At 38.6% G+C, this 17,403-nt stretch overlaps 1 protein-coding gene and 1 non-coding gene across 11 annotated transcripts in view; both read left to right on the top strand.

Annotated features, from left to right (window-relative positions):
• Nucleotides 1-7,364: 7,364 nt before the first annotated feature.
• TRNAV-GAC (transfer RNA valine (anticodon GAC)) lies at nt 7,365-7,437 on the top strand. The gene has a single exon. It is a non-coding gene; the product is annotated as a tRNA-Val (tRNA).
• Nucleotides 7,438-8,570: 1,133 nt separating this feature from the next.
• The window catches only part of CLOCK (clock circadian regulator), a 137,411-nt gene continuing 128,578 nt past the window's right edge, over nt 8,571-17,403 (top strand). For 7 of the 10 annotated variants that reach the window (XR_010024413.1, XM_063107287.1, XM_063107285.1 and 4 more), the window contains exons 1-2: nt 8,941-9,040; nt 9,935-10,014. The gene's annotated coding sequence lies outside the window, so the exon portion shown is untranslated. Of the gene's footprint in view, nt 8,736-8,940; nt 9,041-9,934; nt 10,015-17,403 lie in introns of those variants that run through there. The other 3 variants (XM_063107280.1, XM_063107282.1, XM_063107281.1) reach the window with 3 other exon arrangements.

Here is a 17,403-nt window from a genome sequence, read left to right as displayed (position 1 = left end):
GGTCATAAGGGCTCTGCCTTTATGCATAGATTGTCATTATTGCCAGGAGTGGGTTATAAAAGTGGGTTCAAGAGTGGGTTTATTATAGGGCCGCCCCGTGGCTCACTCGGGAGAGTGCGGCGCTGGTAGTGCCGAGGCCACGGGTTTGGATCCTACATAGGGATGGCCTGTGCGCTCATTGGCTGAGCCGTGGTGCAAGTAACGCTGTGCCTGTGGGTTGCGATCCCCTTACCGGTCAGAAAAAAAAAAAAAAGTGGGTTTATTATAAAAGCAAATTCGGCCCCCTCTCTTTTCTGCACGCGTGTTCTCTTGTCCTTCCACCTTTGGCCATGGGATGATGCAGAAGGAAGGCCCTCACCAGATATGGGTCCCTCGACCTTGGACTTTGAAGCTACCAGAACTACGAGCCAAATAAACTTCTACTGTTTATAAATTACCCAGTCTGTGGTTTTTTGTTTGTTTGTTTGTTTGTTTTTTGTCTTTTTTTGTGACCGGCTGCACCGCGCCTAGCCAGTGAGCGCACAGGCCATCCCTATATAGGATCCAAACCCGCGGTGGGTGCGCTGCTGTGCTCCCAGCGCTGCACTCTGCCCAGTGCACTACGGGTCGGCCCCAGTCTGTGGTATTCTATTATAGCAGCACAAAATGCACTAAGACACAGATAAGGTAAAATCAAGTAATCTAACTTTGGAAAGGATTAGGAAAGCTTCTTTCTTCTGAGATAGTAACAAAATTTGTGAAAATATAAATCTTGGGACTTAAGAGAAGGAAAGTTAAGGGAGGTCATGTACAGTGGTCTTTATAGCATTATGCACACATATCAGAGAAGTAGTTACCTAGTTATACTGATCCAACTCCTGAACTCCATAATAAATGGATGGATAAATTCCCATTCAGGATAAAACATTTGTGGAAACGAAAGGAGGAGCGATATTATCATAATGTTACAATGTAACTCTAATGCCATCTAATGCATCTAAATATGAACATTATTTCCCCTCCAATTAAAACTAAATGCAAAATTTCCCCCTAAATGTAATCCTTTTTTAAAAGTAAAAACATATTTATTTATCTTTTAAGTTAAAATTAATAGAGGAAGTACTAATAGCATTTAAGATCGCTGAAAGAAGAGTACATATTTCCCTTTAACTCTAAACTCAGATCCACCAGGTGGCAGTTTTTATCTACAAACACAGTTCTGAAGACTTAAACATTTGTAGAAATTATAAAATTATAGAATGCTAGAATTTGGTGGTTCTGATTCTAGTCCCACTCTTCTGTGAAGTACACACACACGTTCTTCCAGCAAGGACTCATGCCTACCAACACAGGTCACTACTTTCATACACTAGTTTATTTATACATTCTTGTTTAAATAGGTATAAATATTTGTCAAAATGTGACGAAGTTATTTAATATGTAATATTCTCCATTTTACTGAATGCATCTTTGTTTAATGGGGTACAGACAAAAGTTTTTTTTAAATGCCAATATTTAACTATGTTTTACCAACAAAAATGATTATTTCATATTTTGCAACCTAATATATTTGCTTATTCCTTGCCAACTGTTCTCTACTGAAACTCCCTTCCCTACTTTATAGTGCCTTGCTTGCCAAAGTCTGGTCCTAGAATCAGCAGCATTCCCAGGGAACTTGTTAGAAATACAGAATCTCTGGCCCCATCCCAGACTAACTGAATTGGAATTTTCATTTTAATGAGATCCCCAGGTGATTGGCATGCACATTAAAATTTGAGAAGCACTAGGCAGCAAATTCCTTAAAGATGGCTTGAGCATATTCTTTAACTATACCCCCACATTCTAGGTTATTAAGTTTGTCCAGTTTAAAACCCCAATCTCAGTTCGAAGCCAAACATTCCCTGACTGAACTCGTGACACAAGGAACTCTGAAGATGGAAGGTGGGTTTGTTCTTAATAGTTCTTTCCCTCTCCTTTCAGGGCCCATCCCTCTGGTGTTGGAGACTGGGAGGGTGAATAGGGATGAAACGGATGTTTGTCTTAACTGTACAATCCATATTGTATCCAAATGTCCACTCTTTAATGGGACACATTGAGTTCTCCTAAAAACGTTGAGGCAGCCTCCCCATTGCACAGTCCTGTACCAGACATTAGAAATGGACCAGTCTTAGCTATGTTTTTGAATCTCTCTTAGCTCCCTCTCTCAGAAGTATATCCAGGCTCTTACTATTAGGATATCTCTCCCTTTTTGAACCATTAAGATGGTTCAAACTTGGACATAATTTTCTACACAGCAACAATGGACCCATGAGAAATCAACACATCCTTGCCATGCCAAATGGTAGAATTGCAGATAACTTTACTTCAGCCCACTCCCTGGCCAGCTGTTTCCAAGTATGAGGGTACCTCAAAAAATTTGTGGAAAATTTTTTAAAAGATTTTTAAAAAGTAAAGTTTATTTCTCCACATAAGCTCCATCAACGTCAAGACACTTTTGTAAGTGATGACATCAGACATTTATTCTATCCCTAAAAAACTGAGGGTCTTGGGAATGCTGTTGATGTCAATGCTGTCTTTTTTACATTAGTAAATGAAGAAAAATGAGGGCCTTTTAAAGATTTTTTAACATTAGGAAACAAAAAGAAGTTAGAAGGAGCCAAATCAGGACTGTAAGGTGGATTCCTAAATACTCACCATCAAAAGTCTTGCAAAATTGCCATTGTTTGATGAGAGGAATGAGCAGGAGCATTGTTATGGTGGAGAAAGACCCCGGTGAAAATTTTCTGGGCATTTTTCTGCTAAAGCTTTGGCTAACTTTCTCAAAACACTCTCAAAATAAGCAGACACTACTGTTCTTTGGCCATCCAGAAAGCCAATAAGCAAACTGAGCATCCCCAAAACCTGCTGCTACGACCATTGTTCTTGACTGGCCAGCTTTGCTTGACTCAACCACTTCCGCTTCTTGGAATTGTACTGGTAAAGCCATGTTTCATCTCCTGTAACAATTCTTTGAAGAAATGTTTCAGGGTCTTGATCCCACTTATTTAAAATTTCCATTGAAAGCTCTGCTTTTGTCTGCAACTGTTCTGGGTGCAACAGTTTTGGAACAAAGTTTGCTCAACTATAATTTTTCAGACAGAACTGTGTAAGCTAAACAAATTGTCTATGATGTTTGCTATCGCTTTTCCTGTTAATCATTGGTCCTCTAATTTTTTCCTTGCCAATCCATATAGATGGTCTGTCACTGCGGGCTTCATCTTCAACATCGTCTCATCACTTTTTAAAACAAGTTATCTGTTTGTAAACTGTTCATTTCTTTGGGGCATTGTCCCTATAAACCTTCTGTAAAGCATAAATGGTTCACCATTCTTCCACCCAAGCTTTACCATAAGTTTGTCATTTGTTCCTGCTTCAATTTTAGCAGAATTCATGTTGCTCTGATGGAGGCTCTTTTCAAACCGTCCTATTCTTAGTGCCTCAAACTAGATCCTGTTTCAGACGTGTTATAACAAGTTAGTATGAGTTTATTTTGGTGCAAAAATTTTTTGCTGTCCATGCAGAGTTTTTCCATAATATGCATTTTTCATGTACTTTTTGAAGACCTCTTGTATCCTCCTATTCAGGTAGGTGCAGGACAGTATCAATAAATCTGTCAGTGGATGAGATGTCAGCCTTCGCTTCTTGCAGTCACCTCTAGTTTCTCTAGCTGATTCTATTGAAGATATTGATTCACTTAACTTGGGGTGCTGTGGGGCATAAAAAGGAAAGGAACAGCTACAATACTCTCCAGGAACCTCATAAGACAGTGGCTTCAAAGATTCTCTCAAGTGTTCCTCTTCTTCTCAAGTGTTCTACTTATATGGCCTGAGAGTAAGGAGTTGGAGGTTTTGGCTGTGGTAGGTCCAGTGTTGTCCAACTTTTAGCCCTGGCTGAAGGAGTGGGTATCTGGCCCCAAGTATTGGCAGCTATTTAAAAGGTGAGATACTTCATGCCCTTTGTTCCCTATTTTGGTAAAAGGCGAAAGATTTATACGACCTGAAGAGAAACCAGAGTATGTCCTGTTTTGGACTTCACTCAGCATATGCTTGTACAGGTGTTCTATCTATTACGGTTTTATATATTCTTATGGGTCCTTGAAATACTCAATTACTAGCACAGTATTAGTCAAATTGTATTTCACTAACTGATTTGTTTCTCCCTCCTTTGTATTTTCAAACACATTGCCTCCTGACAATAATCTGCCTACAATCATAATTTGGGATATAAAGATGATCATGAAAAATCTTCTTTCTAGCATGTTTTACCTTTCATCTCATTCATTCATTTAATCATTAATTGACCTCAGGCATTGAAATGAATGCTGCATATACAGTGGTGTACAAAACACATGGTTCTTGCCCTCCTGGAGTTTATCATGTGGTAGTAGGGAAGATAATAAATAAGAAAACAAATATCAAACAAATACATACATAATTTAACCTTATAAATATTATGGGGGAGTGGGCACAATGAAAGAGTATAACCATGGGTACTATGTGGGGTGGGCAGATGGAAGGTGAGAGACCTACTTAAATAAGGTAGTTAGATCTTTGAGATACAAAGGTTGAAATAGAGCCAGCCATGAGAAGAGGTAGGAGCGGGGTTCAGGCAAGGGCAAGGTGTGTGCCAAAGCCTGATAGCAGAGAGATAAGCAAGGAACTGAAAGGAGCTTTCTGGGTGGGAGTGCCATGGGAAAAGGAGAAAATGGTGGGACATGTGGTTAGAGAGGTAGGCAGAAGCCAGATCAAAGAGGGTATTGTGGCCATGATTAGAAATTTTGATGTGATGGGAAATGGTAAAATGGTTTTCAGAAGGAACACAAAGTGATTTCATTTATATTTTCAAAAGAGTATTCTTGTTGCTCTGTGGAGAACAAATTGAAGGGGACATCCATGACATGTGAGACATCCAAGAAAAAACATCAGGTAGGCAATCGGACATATGTGTAATGGAGCCCAGGGGAGAGGTGTAGGCTGGAGTTAAAAATCTGTGAGTAATTTCAAACATTCCTAGGGTTCCAACAACAGATTATAAAGACCTACAACCACCATCCTCACCACCCAACCTTTATGTAGCAGTTTAATTTACATTTGATCATCACAGTTCTCTCAAATGCTTGTCCTTATAACTTTATACATAGGTACTCTGAAGCTCAGAGGAATTACTCGACTTGGTCAATGTCTTTCAGCTTAGTATTAGTCAGGATTTAAGCCTAGACTTTTGACTACAAAGTCCATAATACCACTTCATATTATTGTACTTCTCTCTATTTTAAAGGAACTAGAAAGAATATGAATAATAAACTAAACCAAACATGGTTAATTTTTTTAAAAAAAGGGCCGAGCCCGTGGCGCACTCGGGAGAGTGCGGCGCTGGGAGCGCAGTGACGCTCCCACCGCGGGTTCGGATCCTATATAGGAATGGCCGGTGCACTCACTGGCTGAGTACCGGTCACAAAAAAGACATAAATAAATAAATAAATAAATAAATAAATAAATAAATACTTACCTTATATTCCCTAGTATACATATCTTAAACTTCCTATTTTCTAATTCACCTTAAACTATAGTGTTTGTAAAACTAGGAATGTCAATGGAAGAATAGATGAGAGAGGTATTAGGGAAGTACATATACAACTTTGTGACTGATGGGACATGAGGAACTAGGGGAAGAATGTGGTCAAAAGAGACATGAGAATTACACAAAAATGGACATCACTGATAAAAATAGCCAACACTTATATGAGATTTCTTATGTGTCAGGTACTGTTACACACACACACATACCCGCCCCCCCCCCCCACAAGTACAGTCTCTTCTCAATTACCCTATGAGATGGGATTATTATCCCCATTTTGCAGATGAGGAAATTAGAGAACAGAGAAATAACTTTCTCAAGGTCATGCAGCTATTAAGTGGTAGAATTGTAATTTAAACCTAGGCAGTTTAGTTCCTAATTTTGTGCTCTTAACCTCTATGCTATATTGTCTCTATCAAGATATCAACTGGGGGAAATCAGTTGAGAAGGGAGTTGGAAATACTTTAAATGATAACAAAGCATGTGAGGAATGAACAGAATTATTTGAATTACATAAATTATGTTTAAGGAGAGGGGCATAAATTGAGGATCTATGAAACAATGAGGCAGAATTTTTGTTTCATGGAAATGTGGAATCTGAAAGTTGGAAAATCTATTAGAAATATCTGGTTGTTGTTTTTCTTTTTTCTTTTTTTTTTTTTTTTAAGATGACCGGTAAGGGGATCTTAACCCTTGACTTGGTGTTGTCAGCACCACACTCAGCCAGTGAGCGAACCGGCCATCCGTATATGGGATCCGAACCCCGGGCCTTGGTGTTATCAGCACCGCACTCTACCGAGTGAGCCACGGGCCGGCCCTGGTTGTTGTTTTTCTTAGGAGACTATGGGGAGAAAGAAGTTGTGATCTGAACTGTGAGAAATGCTCAAGCAGAGACAGAGGACTGAGCAGAAAAACAGGGGATTATCAACAGGTCTTGGTAAATAATTAAATACAGAAAGTGAGAGAGGGAGGAGTCAAAGATGAACATGGTTTGATCCTGGTGACTAAGAGGACAATGAAACCATTGAAAAGGGCAAAGGTGTTTTTGAAGATATATGTTCTAGATGACGTGGAATATGAGGAGGGATCTGTCACTAAAATAAAATCCAAACATCCATCCTAGGAAAAGGATTCAAAGCCTGTCTGCAACCTACCTTTATCAGTACTGTTAACCTTGCCTCCTCTCTTGCTACCTACCAGTAAACAGGACTCTTGATTCCATGTCACAGAAAACCTCTCACTGGTTTAAGCAATAAACACATACAAGAATTTATTGACTAGTTTAACTGAAATTTCCAGAGGAATCTAGTCCAGATTGGTTTCAGGGCATCAAACATGTCTCTAGGCCAAATCTCCATCTTTGAATCTTCTTTCATGTTGCCTTCTTTCTCAGAATTTACGTGTAGAAAGATGGCTCCAGGCCTCTATTCTTCCAGATTTAAATCCATTGGAAAAGAGGTAACATCTGTCTTGGTAAATGCAGCCTATGGCAGAAGATTAACTCAAATATGCTTTCCTTCTGGTGTCCTGCCCAGACCATAAGGAACGAGAGTGGAGAAAGGATAGTTCTCCAAAAGAAATAATCAGAATAGGGAACGAATGTTGAACAGGCAAAAATGTCTACTAAAATCTCTTCTGTTATATGATTAACAAATCATGCTTTTCAATTACAGATAGAAAAATCTTCAGGTGGGCCGGCCCGTGGCTCTCTTGGGAGAGTGTGGTGCTGATAACACCAAGACCTAGGGTTCGGATCCCTATATAGGGATGGCCGGTTAGCTCACTTGGGAGAGCGTGGTGCTGACAACACCAAGGCAAGGGTTAAGATCCCCTTACCGGCCATCTTAAAAAAAAAAAAAGAAAGAAAGAAAGAAAGAAAAATCCTCAGGTGAAGAATCAGTGAACTGAATAAGTTTCTCAATTTTGATGTTGCTTTTCTGTGAGAATACAGCAAGACTTTGAAATGTTTACTGAGGTAAATGTTACCTTGAAGGGAGAATTTTATAGCCAAAACTGCAGTGTATTTTTTCAAACAAGAAGATGGCTTCTATTTCAAATCCAAAGAACATTCATTAAAACACAAACATTACTAGGAATTAGGACTATAAAGACCTGTTTTCCAGTAATTTAGAAGCAATGAAATGTGCTTTCTCACCTGAATCACGTGTATCTTACGCATTAAGGGAAGTAATTTTAACCCCCTAAGCTAAGCAGAAGTATTCACACGTTGGTCTAACGAGGGAAACCGTGAAAATTAGGGTCCTAATTTATGCCCATTGCTTCAACTCTTATCTTCCATCGGACTGTCACTTGGCTTTTCATAAAAGGCCAGGGGGAAAACTCCAACTGAGCAATCACATCCCGACCTCCTTTCGCCTCTTTCCTCCAGCCGAGGGCGCACATCTGGTCTCCCCAGGCCCACCCACAAATCGGAAGCAATACAAGTCGCGCTCCTCCGGGAGATGGGAAAAGGATGCACTGATAGTCCAGGCACCTTCTCAACCCCCTCTCCCAGCCCCAGGAGAGGAAACGCGAGTGATGCCACGGGGGGAAAAAGTCTCCCGCGAACACCTGAAAAATCTAACCTGGCGTCGGCAAAGTGTTTTGTTTTTCAAGGGAGAGAAGGTCTCCTTTCTGGCCTCCGGATCCTCATCCAGCAGAAAGCTCTTCCTCCTCCTCGCTCCCGGCATCCAGGGCGAAAGCCAAAGCCGCCTGCACCTAACGCTAACGCTCCCCGGACCGGCCCCACCTCCCCGGCTATCCAGGACACGGCGCCCTCTCGGCCGGTGAGGGAAGAGGAGCCGGGAGATCCCGGCTTTGTTCGGCAGCCGCGGAGCGCGCAGACGCGCAACTCCAGCGCGCGGGAGTCTCCTCAGACTCCTGGGCTCCCCTGGCGCGGCTCCGTACTGCCTAACGGGGCAAGTCGCATGCGCGCCGAGACGCGCCGGGGAAAGGGAGAGTGAGGGGAGGGGCGAACGCGGAGCCTCTGCAGGCCTTCGGCGCCCGCGGGGTTACGGAAGACGCATGCGCCGGGAAGGAGCGCAATCACAGAGTCGGCTTGCGGCTACCAGTTCAAAAAAGGAAACCCCAAAGAGCGAGAGCGCGAAGGAAATCTGGCAGCCGCCGCGTGCGCGCTCCCGGTAAGTGGCGCCCCACCGGTGGGCCCGGGGCCTGACGTCCTCCTGTTGGTTTGCCTCAGCGGCGCATGCGTGCTCCCGGTACCGGTGGAGGAGGGGAAGGGAAGGGAGGGGGAGGAGGAGCGGGAGGCAGTAGCGGTGAATTTTGGGGGGGGGGGTGAGTGGGGGGCGCCACTCACAGCCCCAGGTGCTGCTGGCGCTGGGAACTGCGGTATCTCTTGGACGCAGCCAGGTTATTGGTTCCGAGTCACCGCAGCCAGAGTCCAGGGTGGGGGAGGGAAGAAGCCGGAGCCGCCGCCAGCCGCACGGTGAGGGCGCGGGGAAGGGGAGGGAGCGGGGGGCGGTGTGTGTGAGGCCGGGGGGCGGCGGCCAAGGGAGGGGAAGGCGGGAGCTGAAGCCCAAGTAGTGCGTCTTGCTGTAGTGTGTCTTTTCCCGGGAGCTGGGGCGGAGGCCCGCGTTGGCTGAGGGGCCCTCCGGGGAAGCTGGGGTTACCTACGGGGCAGGGGCGGGATTGGGGTGCACGGCGGGGCCCGGTGGCCCGAGGGCACCCGGGACTGCGGCCGATTTTCGCGGCTGGGCGGCCGACAAAGCGGGGACCGGGTGCCGAGAGGGTTTTCGCCGGGGACCCGCTAGGCCTTGTGACCCACTTTATTCCTGTCACTACTCGGGCACGTTTGGAACGGCGCCCAATGGGGCGCCGGGGCGGCCCCTCCTCCGGGGAACCCCCGCCCTCCCAGCGCCCTGCCCGCGCGGCCGGGCCCGCTGTCCGAGAGGCCGCCGCCGCCGCCCGTTGGCTGGTTCCGTTAGTGGTCGTGGTTCCGGAGCTCGGTCCCTGGGGAACGAGCGTTTCCGAGGGTCGGACTCGAGCGACTGCGCCGGGTTTCCCTTCTTCCCTCCACCCTCGCCTCCTGCGCCCTGTCAGCGCCGCGGCTGGCGTTTCTAGATCGCTTTGCGCCTGCAAAGCTGGGATCTCTGGAGATGGTCCTGGCCCCCCGGGTGTTTAATTTTCCATCCGCAGTGCCTCGGAGTTTATATTCTTGAGAGTGTTTTTCGCTGGTTTAAAAGTAGTCCTGTTGATAAAAGTGAGCAGAATCCTGAAAGATAAGTCTTGGCCTCTGACCTGGCAGATTGTGGTTGCTATACGACTTTAAGGCTTTCTAGCCTTCCAAAAACAGACAAACGAATTTTTTTTATTTTAACAGTGAAAGAAAAACATAAGAAGTAAAGAAACTTTTACAGTCATTGTTGATTTGACTCTTACGCTGATCCCCGAAATCAAAAGGTAACTTCACTTGAAGATTGCATTCTAATCTGCAGCGTTATTTTAAGTGATCAGAGGAGAAAATTGTGGAATATTTTTTCTCTACCTGTTTGAAAATAAACATTCTGAAAAGGGTATAATTTAGACAGTGAGCTGCCATCTCTAAAACTTGCCCCTTGGGTCACCTCAAATCTGGTTTGTTTTAAAATCTTTTGGGGGGAAGGAAACTAATTCAAGTGTTAAGTAGTTGACTGAACAGAATGTCATTAAATGTTAGTCCGAAGAAGGTAGACTGAAAATGTGGTACAACTAGTCATGATCAGCTATGAAAAAAGAATGAGGAAGCTTTGTGTGTACGGACATGGAAAGATCTCAAAAACTGTTATGAAGAGAAAAAAACAAGGTATAGGACAGTGTGCTATTTTATGTGTTAAGCAGGAGGATAATAATATAAATTTGTGTTTGCTCTTGTATATATGAAGAAGCTCTGGCATCATACTGGAAAACTATGGGGAAGAGAGAGATGTAGTCTGATGAGGGAAAGTGGGAAATGAGATGTACCATGTGTCTGTATGTCTTTATATTGCTAAGTTTTTGTGACTGTATTTAGGATTCATAAACTATCCTCACCCCTAAAATAATTTGAGACAATTTCTGTGTTCTTTTTTTGCCTAATTTCTGGTGATTTTGGTCATTTTCAATATGGTTGCTCTTAATATTTTTTAGTAAAGTGAACTAAAATTTAAAATGTTTAGGATAAATTTGATGTCTGTTTACACTTTAATTTTTAAGATGTTAAGGTCGTAGACAAATTTAACTTTTAAAGATGTTTAGTTATACTTTGCCTTGCTAGAATATATGATGTTCACATTCGGCTTTATGGCTGGATTATACTGCTTTCAGAGTATAGTTTGTGTTCTTTCCTTACTCTTTTTTCAGGAGTCTTAGTAATATAAAATTTTGCTTTTATTTTTATTAACCACAAATTTTCACGACAAATAATCGGAGGATATGAACTCCATTGAAATAATAAACGTAACTGTCCCAGTTGGTTTGCTTTTTAGGTTAAGAAACTTCTTTCTTTTAAGGAAATCACACATGAATACCAGTGGAATATAAGTGTGCGTGTGTGTGTGTGTGTGTGTGTGTGTGTGTGTGTGTGTGTGTGTGAGAGAGAGAGAGAGAGAGGGTATATCAAAAAGTTCATGGAACAATTGAAAAGATAGTACAAATCTTTTTATGAACTTTTTCAAGTGCTGTCATATATGTATAGTTATTTCTTATGAAGAAATAAAACTGAGAGGCAGTGTTCTGTTGGTGCAGAAACCTAGCATTTTTTATGACTATGGATTGTGGTAAACGTATTAATGATTTTTTAGCTCTGCCAGCCTAACCTTTTTTTTATGAGGTAAAGATTGAAAAGGGGGTTAGAGTGGATATAATTTTAGGAGGGATATTCAAACTCCCTCTGGTGACTAATATTACATAGTAGTGAATAATGAATAATGGGTGACAGTTGCTCTGGCCATTTTTAGTAATATTACCAAAGTTCCTTTTTATTTTGTAGGATAGGATAATTGTATTATTTCTGTTTGCTATGTAGGTTTCTAGTAGTCAGCCTTCTGCAATATGGCACATATTTTTCATTTGCATTCCATATAGGTCTATTTAACCTTTTTAAAAAGTGGAATCACATTTCAAATTTTTATTTAAAATTTTGTTTTAAAGTCATAGAAAGTAAATTTTAAAGTCACAGAAGTAAATTGATGCTCACGAAAAATTAAAACAATGCAGTGTATATATAATTGCAAATTCCCTTTACATACTTCTATCTCACATTCCTTCCCAGAGATAACCGTGTTAACACTTGGGTGTATAACCTTGTAGATCTTTTTCTATGCATTTATAAATATGTCTTTTTTAGTATTGAAAACTGACTTGTCTTGAATGATCATCTGCTCTGCTAGTTTGCCTCTACAATGGGCTCAGTTTCTACCCACAGGATAAAGAAATGACCTGGAGTATGTCAGAAAGTTTAACATCTGATATATGCCTTAGGACATACTCATCTTTTCACTGGTGAGGAGGGGCCAGTAGAGGAGGGGCCAGTAGAGGCATTTGCAGAGTTTGCAAGGAGGTCACACTGATGACCTGGCTTGGATTTCATGACTTTTATAGGACTCTAATTTATAGTCCAAGTTTTAGGTTTTTCTTTGGCTTTTAAACCAGGTCATTGGCTCACGGGTTAAACTTTGATTTTATTATCCTGTACTTACAGAGCACTAGGAAAGCCCCCTACATTGTATCAGCTTCTCCAGACCCTCTGAAGTGAACCTAAGCAGACTCTGTCCTTGACTAAGGGACACTGATTGACTGGGGTGGAATCCAGTCTTTGAAGGGGAAAGGGGAGATTTGGTCTGGCTTGTGCTTAACTGACAGCAGACAAGTAGTATGCATTCCCAACCCCCCGACCCCCACATTCTCCCAGAATACTATGTTTCTAATATTTACAGATAAATTTTTTTTAAAACCAAGCTACAAAAAATTGTGAATCCTTCTTTTTAGGTGATATAGTTTTCGGAAAGTTCAGAGTTTTAAGACTACTATACTATGTGAGGTACATAAGCACCCTGCCTTCAGTGGGTTTGAAATCTAATATGGTTAAAATGACATGTATATAACAATTATAACACGAGGTAGGAAATGACAGACTCAAGAAGAAAATTGTAAGGTTTGTAAGGGTGAAACTATTTCCACTTTTTTTTTTTTTTTCAGGTCTGATGTTTTGAGGAAAAGAATATGTACCTCAACCTTTTAATTAGTTAAACAAACTTAGAAAGCTCAAGACCTTAGCTTTTAATTTAAGGAGTTAAGTGGTATCTTTATAGAAGGCATCTATTAAAATGATAGCAATTTTTTTATTTTTAAGCTTTCCCATTGGAAAGAGCCATTTGCTGTTTTATTTGATGATTATAAATAATACAGCTTCTGCAATCCTTAGCTATCAAGATTGTTAGAATTATTTAATTAGGAAATTTAATTTTATCAGTTAACTGTCTACCATCAAATATGTCAGGCAGTGCTAATATTAAAAGAAAGTTGTTTCTTCCTATCTCATTGTTTCCTCAGAGCACATATTTAATGTCACCCCTCTACATTTTTAATTCTGGTGCTTTGTCAAATAAAATATTTATTTTCTGTGAATATTTTAATAAAACAGCATTGTGTGGGGGAATCATTCAAAGTTTCATACTAATAGCAAAACTGCCTTTTATTGTTTGTGTCTATTTCCTTGAAGTTCTTTGCAGGTACATAAAGTAAAATTTTTTTTTAAAGTGTAGTTTCATGTAGGCAGATGTTGCATTTTCTCCTTTTCTGAGTCTAAAATTCTGGATGGAGTTGTGTGAATTATTTATAGAACACTTTTTAAGTGTCTTAGAGCAATTTAATTCTTACTAATTGACTCTAATTATATAATGGCATTTATATTTATAGCTTGCTTTACAACCATTTGTTAATAGCCCTGTTAGCTGTAACCTCTATTAATTAGGTGGACAAGGAGATTCCTGTTTTTCTCCATGATTTTGATTATGCAAATGTAAAATTACCTAAACTCATTCTTATAAATTTAGTCTCAAATCTGAGTTATTACTTTAGTTGTGTATTTCACAAAGATGTAATTCTTATTGTTTTAAGTATTAGAAGTCTAAAAAAAGAAATCACTTATAAAAAGTGAATTTTTATGAATTGCTTTTGACTTTTTTAGTATACTATTTTCAATATAATTTACATCATATCCATTTGGATTTTTATTTTTCAGAAATATTTTCATTTCTATATCAGTAAGGTCAAATTTTAAGACAAAAATTCACATCTTTTTCAAATAATTCAATTTAATCAGGTAATTACATTTTTAATTTTCACCCCAAAAAGTGGAAAATGAAAATATAGATTGATTCATGTTCAAAGGTTTTTATATTTAAAAAAAAAAAAAAAGTAATGGGGGATTATACCAATGCAGGTTAAAATCATATGCCTAGCTAAGAATTTATCATTTGTGTTAAAATATGGTTTAATGTACTTAGTTGCCTGTATTTCTTTCTTAATGTCTTCCCCCAGTTATAAAAATAGCACATTCCTAATGTAGAAAACTTGGGCAACACTAAAAAAAGCACAGATTAAATTTTTAAAATATCATAGGAAATCCTGCCACCAAGAGATGCCATTGTTACTCTTCTGGAATATCTTCTTCCTGCATTTTGTTTAGCCATTATTTAAGTATATGTACACTTATAGACACATGATGTTAGCTCGTAATGCATCCACTGTAGTGCAGACTTTCTATTCACTTAACAGTGAATCATCAACATATTTTCATGTCAGTATTTTTCTACTACATGATTGTATTTAATAGCTATGTATTATTCTCATCTATATTTGTGTAATAATTATCAGTCTTTCACTGTTGGGCACTAAAGTCGTTTTTGATTTTTAAAATAAATAATGCTCTCACTTTTGGAAGTGACAGCATTAGCAATCAAATGGAATGGACATGTGAAAAAATTTCAAAGGACAAGTCTTCCATAGAATTAGAATCCACATAGAATGATACTGAATTTGTATTGATAACAAGATTAAACAGAAATATTGTGCTTTTTGTTTAAAAAATACTATAAGTGTATAATAAATTACCTAATAATGATCCATAATACATAATAATGAAGTGAATCCAAGATTTTGTGATGATGTATTTTCTTTCTAAAGTATGTTTTACTTTGAATTGTATTAAACTAATTTTGCATTTCATGAGCATAAATCATTTGGAGAGCAATGCTCCTATACAAGCCTTCTAAGAATCATAGGAATCTGTGAAATAGTCTGTTACACACAATTAAAATTTGGGCTGTAATATTTTTTAGTTATCTGAGTTTGATGGAGAGTTTTAAAAGTTGCTACAAAAACACTTCCTTAAATAGAAATTTTGAATAATCCTTTATCACCCAAAGAATTGACATTAGCTTTATGTAGGATTTCTGTGACATTTCATTCAACTGCTAGGCATATAATATTAATGTATGTTGTATCCTGCAGTTGGAATTGGGGAAAAAAACCGTTACACTATTTTCAGGAGTAAATAGATATGATCTTAAAGTTAAATGCAGTAGTTTTAGGGTGTGTTTTAATGTATTGTCTATTCTTGGAAGTCATACATTGTCTCATGTTTTTTGAATATTATTTTTGATAGTGATCACTTTTTATTTTTTTTTAGCTTTTGTCAGGAAACTAGGAAGTTTTTAGATGTTTACTATTTCCTCTATTTATTCTCAGTGACATGACCAGATTGTTAAAATATCTGGTTTTATTCTGAATAGAGTTTATTACTTGAAACAAAATAGCAAAAATAGCAAACTTTCACAGGGACTTATGCTTACTTATATTTATAACATGGTGTAGTGCAGAGCTTTATAGCTAGCCTGCTTGGCATTCAAATCTTGGCTCTACCACTAAATGGCTGTATGACCTTGGACAAATTATGTTACCTCTTGATACCTCAATTTCTTACCTATAAAATAGAGAGAATACTACTTCACAGTATTATGTGAAGATTAAATGAGACAATACATGCAAATTAGAAAAAGAAGTATTTGTCATATAGTTAAGTGTTCAGTTCAATAAATACTGGCAATTATTATTCCTGTTGTTCTGTTGCTTTCATAGTGTGTAACCAAACGTGGCTCGCTCACAATTTAAATGTATTTAAATAAGTTGCTTAGAGCTTTATAGAGAGCTTTAGGAAAACGTCATCTTTTTATTTAACTTAGAATAATAAAAAAATTAGTGTTTCCCAGATGCATGGTGTTGTATATTTCTTTGAAATTCCTTTGCCAAGTAAAGTTTTGATTCATGAAACTGATGACTGGTTTTTTCTATGTTTAAAACTTAAATTTTAGTTGAAATAGTATTACAAGTTATTTAGGAAAAAAACTCCACAAATTAAAATGAGAAAAATGCTAGGACTTAAATTTTCTTTCACAACTTTAACTTATAATCTACAGATGCTCCTCTACCTACAATGGGGTTTATATCCCAATAAAGCCATCATAAGTTGAAAATATTGTAAGTCAGAAATGTGTTTACCTAACCTACTGAATGTCATAGCTTAGCCCTAGTCTTCCTTATACATGCTCAGAACACATATTAGTCTACACTTGGGAAAAATTATCTAACAAAAAGCCTATTTTATAATAAGATGTTGAATATTTAATGTAATTTACTGAATACTGAAAGTGAAAAGCAGACTGTTTGGGTACTCGAAGTACAGTTTTTACTGAATGTGTATCGCTCTCGCAACGTTGTAAAGTTGAAAAATCGTTAGGTTGAATCATCTTCAGTTGTGGATTGTCTAGTTTAATAGACATTTCACAAATTTTTATTGGAAGCAAGAAGAGAAATGAAAGAAATATTAGTCAGTGTAAAAGCTCTTTCTAACTCTTCCCTGAAAATTTTTGTCTCCATCAAAAATGATGATACTAGTTATAAAGCTGTCTTATTTTCTCTAGTAGTTCATTGTATAAAATAAGTTTACATTGGTTAGCTTCTTTTTTAGACTTGATTACATTCTTTTTTTCTTTAAGTTTATTACTTTGTTAGAGTTGATCATTAAAATTTTAGTACTGGTCTTTTTCTTTGGAAAATAGTTTTGTAGTTTTTGTAAAAGTGAGTCATGCTCTTTGGAAAAGATTTAAAGTACCAAAACTATAAAGTCTATGATTAAAAAAATCACCTAAAATCTCAGGGATAAGCCTTGTTAATATTTTTTTCAGCATTTTCTCTAAGGCCTGTGTATGTGTAAGTAAATGTTACAATTTTACAGCAAGTGGAAAATATGTAGATTTGTAAATACTTTTTCCTTTCATCATGTTTTCTGAATGTTTTTGCTTGTGAATAAATACAGATTTTCATTATTTTAATTTAGGTTAGTCTTACGTTTACAGTTTTGCTAATCAATTTTAAGATCGTATCTATTTTCTGAAGTAGTTTTTCTCTTTGAGTCATCTGTTTTGCATTCTTTTTATCCCTCCTGTTTTGCTTTCTTTTGTGTTAATCAAATTATTTTATTCCATTTTCCCCTCTGTTAACTTGTTGGGCATATATTCTTTTACTGTATCTTTACTGGTTATTGCAGAGATTAATTCAGAAATCCTTGACTAAGTAGTGTAATACAAATTCTTTTATCATTCCTCAATAATGCCAGTTCCTCACAACACTTTAACTTCTGTTCCTACTTTTTTGCATTATCATTGTTCTGCATTTTATTTATACATGTGTTAAACGCCTGAAGACATTATTAGTATGTTTTTGGACAAATTTTATTCACATTTGACTTTTCCAGGGCTCTTCATTCCTGCA

The sequence above is a fragment of the Cynocephalus volans genome, chromosome 9, assembly GCF_027409185.1.
Source record: "Cynocephalus volans isolate mCynVol1 chromosome 9, mCynVol1.pri, whole genome shotgun sequence".
Lineage (NCBI taxonomy): Eukaryota > Metazoa > Chordata > Mammalia > Dermoptera > Cynocephalidae > Cynocephalus > Cynocephalus volans.
Note: the sequence above shows the minus strand (reverse complement) of the source record. Positions and strands in the feature narration are given on the sequence as shown.